A 5,016-nucleotide genomic window follows, 5' to 3' on the forward strand; every position below is an offset into this window, starting at 1 on the left:
CATAACTACAACATGTAAGTACACATAAATGAAATGTAAATGTCTTGGTTACTGATACTCAAACATAAACACAAGCAAATTAGTTTACACTGGTTGCTCCTATTTGAAAGAACCAAACACATGCCTACGCCAGGCATTTCTGTCAGGTCAGTATTCCTTTTCTCTGCAGCTATGCAGTAGCCTAGCTCTGATGCGTCCTGTCACGTTGCTAAACCTGCCTAAGGAGCCGCAGCAATACTTTTATGAAGGGTTTCCATACATCAAAAGGATTTTGTTGAGTTTTTAAAGCTCGACGGAAACCCTGCACTTACATTCTTGACTTTGAAGAAGAATGAACAAATGTCTCGTTTCTGGGGAGGGGGGGGCATCATCCATGATACTCAAGTCAGCATGCGAGTCGTAGGGCAAGCATGCATGGACATCGAAGTCCAGCTCAATTTGTAGGCTGACGGAGAGTGGGGGGTGCGTGGGGTAGGTCAGGTGTGTACGTGTGAGATACGGGGGGTTGATGGGCGGGTAGTCACGGCTGCTGTGGGAAGTGTGCTGCTTTTACAGCAGATGGAGTGACAGCTGGGATAGCCAACCATGTAAGTTAGCGAGAAACAGGTAGCTAATCAGAGAATGTATATCTACATTAGAGGGGGGATTATTAGCAGTGTCGTACATTTAACCCTTTGTGTGCCATATAATCATTGCTCAGGTTAGGACATCGGTTTTATTGATCGTGATTACACAGTAGCGGCTGAATATTGGTAGGGACACGTCCCTAGCATCCCTACCCAAAATTACGCCCTAGGCCTTATCGCTTAAAAACACTACCGTTCAAAAGTTTGGGGTCACTTTGAAATTTCCTTATTTTTGAAAGAAAAGCACTGTTCTTTTCAATGAAGATCACTTTAAGCTAATCAGAAATCCACTCTATACATTGCTAATGTGGTAAATGACTATTCTAGCTGCAAATGTCTGGTTTTTGGTGCAATATCTCCATAGGTGTATAGAGGCCCATTTCCAGCAACTCTCACTCCAGTGTTCTAATGGTACAATGTGTTTGCTCATTGCCTCAGAAGGCTAATGGATGATTAGAAAACCCTTGTACAATCATGTTAGCACAGCTGAAAACAGTTGAGCTCTTTAGAGAAGCTATAAAACTGACCTTCCTTTGAGCAGATTGAGTTTCTGGAGCATCACATTTGTGGGGTCGATTAAATGCTCAAAATGGCCAGAAAAATGTCTTGACTATATTTTCTATTCATTTTACAACTTATGGTGGGAAATAAAAGTGTGACTTTTCATGGAAAACACAAAATTGTCTGGGTGACCCCAAACTTTTGAACGGTAGTGTAAATGTCAACCTTTAGTTACCCATGCCCTTACAAAATCTGTACTTTTCCCTTACATGAGCCCTTATACACGAGAAAAAATTCCAATATACAGTGGCATGCAAAAGTTTGGGCACCCATGCTGAAAATGTCTGTGACTGTGAATGAGCAGAAGATGAACTGATCACCAAAAGGCATAAAGGTAAAGACGAGACATTTCTTTTCAGCGTTTTATGCAGGATTTGTATATTATTTTTGTTTTGTACAATTGGGCGGGGTGGTGTAGTGGTTAGCGCTGTCGCCTCACAGCAAGAAGGTCCGGGTTCGAGCCCAGCGGCCGACGAGGGCCTTTCTGTGTGGAGTTTGCATGTTCTCCCCGTGTCCACGTGGGTTTCCTCCGGGTGCTCCGGTTTCCCCCACAGTCCAAAGACATGCAGGTTAGGTTAACTGGTGACTCTAAATTGACCGTGAGTGTGAATGGTTGTCTGTGTCTATGTGTCAGCCCTGTGATGACCTGGCAACTTGTCCAGGGTGTACCCCACCTTTCACCCGTAGTCAGCTGGGATAGGCTTCAGCTTGCCTGCGACCCTGTAGAACAGGATAAAGTGGCTAGAGATAATAAGATGAGATGAGACAATTGGGCGGTGGAGGTATATGGCAGCAGGGGAGTGGCCAAGCATCAGTTGTGAACGGCAAGGAGACAGGTTGAACCAGTAGGTAACGTGATGAGGTGCACCTGTATCTAATTATTGGCTGTCTGTTAACCTGTGTCTCTGTGTCTTTCAGACAGCCAGGGAAGAGAGAGCGGTGCCACCCCGTCGAGTGTGTGTGTGCATCTAGGGTGCAATATTAGAGAAAATCACTGAAAAGTGGTAATAAAGTTCAGCGTACCTTGAATTACAGTGCCTGCTTCCAGTTCCTCATTGTGCATTCACACAAAGTTCTTACACTTCCAGTGTCCGAAGCGTACTTAACAGGGTTCTGTTAAAGCACTCTGCTGGGTTTAACTGGGGGCAATATGACATGGGCGGCACCGTGGTGTAGTGGTTAGCACGGTCACCCCACAGCAAAAAGGTTCTGGGTTTGAACCCAGTGGTCGGCAAGGGCCTTTCTATGTGGAGTTTGCATGTCCTCCAGGTGCTCCGGTTTCCCCACTCTCTCTGTCCCACAATCCAAAGACATGCGGTTAGGTTAATATGGGATGGCCTTGGGCTGAAGTGCCCTTGCGCGAGGCACCTAACTCCCAACTGCTCCCCGGGTGCTGTTAGCATGGCTGCCCACTGCTCTGGGTATGTGTGTATGCTCATTGCTTGCACATTTTCTGAACCAATCAGGGTGCAAGACTATCTTGCACATTTGAATCAGTTTCTAACCACCAGTGGCATGGTGGTGTAGTGGTTAGCATGGTCACCTCACAGCAAGAAGGTTCTGGGTTCGAACCCAGCGACTGGTGAGGGCCTTTCTGTGTGGAGTTTGCATGTTCTCCCTGTGCCTGCGTGGGTGTGCTCCGGTTTCCCCCACAGTCCAAAGACATGCGGTTAGCTTAATATGGGACAGCCTTGGGCTGAGGTGCCCTTGAGCGAGGCATCTAACCCCTAGCACCTAACTGCTCCCCAGGCGCTGTTAGCATGGCTGCCCACTGTGAGGAAATTTCACAAGTGTGTGATGAATAAAGTTGTGCTTTCTTTCTTTCTTTGGAGAGTGAAAAAAGAAAAGGAACACCATGGGAAAGTTTGGGCATCCCAATACATTTGAGTTCTCAGGTAACTTTTACCACGGTTCCAGACCTTAATTAGCTTATTGAGCTGGGGCTTGTTCAAATTCTTCGTTAGGAAAGGTCAGATGATGCAGATTTCAAAGCTGTATAAATGCTCTGACTCCTCAAACTTGTCCTTAAAATCAACAGCCATGGGCTCCTCTAAGCAACTCCCTCGCATTCTGAAAAATAAAATAATTGATGCTCACAAAGCAGGAGAAGGCTGCAAGAATGTAGCAAAATGTTTTCAGGTAGCTGTTTCCTAAGATCATCTCATCATCTCTAGCCGCTTTATCCTTCTACAGGGTCGCAGGCAAGCTGGAGCCTATCCCAGCTGACTACGGGCGAAAGGCGGGGTACACCCTGGACAAGTCGCCAGGTCATCACAGGGCTGACACATAGACACAGACAACCATTCACACTCACACCTACGGTCAATTTAGAGTCACCAGTTAACCTAACCTGCATGTCTTTGGACTGTGGGGGAAACCGGAGCACCCGGAGGAAACCTACGCGGACACGGGGAGAACATGCAAACTCCACACAGAAAGGCCCTCGCCGGCCCCGGGGCTCGAACCCAGGACCTTCTTGCTGTGAGGCGACAGCGCTAACCACTACACCACCGTGCCGCCCTCCTAAGATCATATAATGTTATTAAGAAATGGCAGTTAACAGAAACAGTGGAGATCAAGGTGAGGTCTGGAAGATGAAGAAAACTTTCTGAAAGAACTGCTCATTGGATTGCTAGAAAGGCAAATAAAAACCCTTGTTTGACTGCAAAAGACCTTCAGAAAGATTTAGCAGACCCTGGAGTGGTGGTGCACTGTTCTACTATGCAGCAACACCTGAACAAATATGACCTTCATGAGAGAGTCATCAGAAGAAAACCTTTCCTGCATCCTAGCCACAAAATTCAGTGTCTGAAGTTTGCAAATGAACATCTAAGCAAGCCTGATGCATTTTGGAAACAAGTCCTGTGGACTGATGAAATCAAAATAGAACTTTTTGGCCACAATGTGCAAAGGTATGTTTGGAGAAAAAAGGGTGCCAAATTCCAGGAAAAGAACACCTCTCCAACTCTGAAGCGTGGGTGTGGATCGATCATGCTTTGGGGTTGTGTTGCAGCCAGTGGCACAGGGCACATTTCATTGGTCGAGGGAAGCATGGATTCGAATAAATACCAGCAAATTCTGGAAGCAAACATCACACCATCTGTAAAAAAGTTGAAGTTAAAAAGAGGATGGGTCCTACAATAAGACAATGATCCAAAACACACCTCAAAATCTACAATGGAATACCTCAAGAGGCACAAGCTGAAGGTTTTGCCATGACCCTCACAGTTTCCTGACCTAAACATCATTGGGGAACACAATTTTTGTTGCGTTAGGTCTGACAGCTGTTTTTAACTAATTTTTGGGTGCGGAATCCAAAACTGATCTCAGTTTTTCTCTATCACATCAAGTTTTTGAACTATAGGATCCCCGTTTTCTTAAAAAAATATGAAGAATACTGTACTTAACAGATATGTGCTTGTTTTATAAACATTTACAAATATTGACATACAATGAAATATGAAAGAAACAGGCATGACTGCAATGTTTATTTAACATTATTATGTTTTTACAAAGGATATGGCTACTGTAATTATAATTGTGTGCAAGTAGTTAAGGTAAAAATTTACATTTATAGCTCTTTCTGGAGCGTTCAACTTGAGGACTATCGCGTTTGATGCTCCAACAATAGTCAGCCATCATATGTACATCCCATCTACCCTGATAACGTTCTTCCATAACCTTCAAATCTTGGTGAAATCGTTCACCTTGCTCATCGCTAACAGCACCAAGATTTTCTGGAAAGCTGGCAAGATGGCAATGCAGAAAATGTAGTTTAATACTCATGTTGCAACCAAGCGCTTTATAGCTCTCCAATAGTTTCTGAACA

The sequence above is a fragment of the Neoarius graeffei genome, chromosome 8 (genome assembly GCF_027579695.1).
Source record: "Neoarius graeffei isolate fNeoGra1 chromosome 8, fNeoGra1.pri, whole genome shotgun sequence".
Lineage (NCBI taxonomy): Eukaryota > Metazoa > Chordata > Actinopteri > Siluriformes > Ariidae > Neoarius > Neoarius graeffei.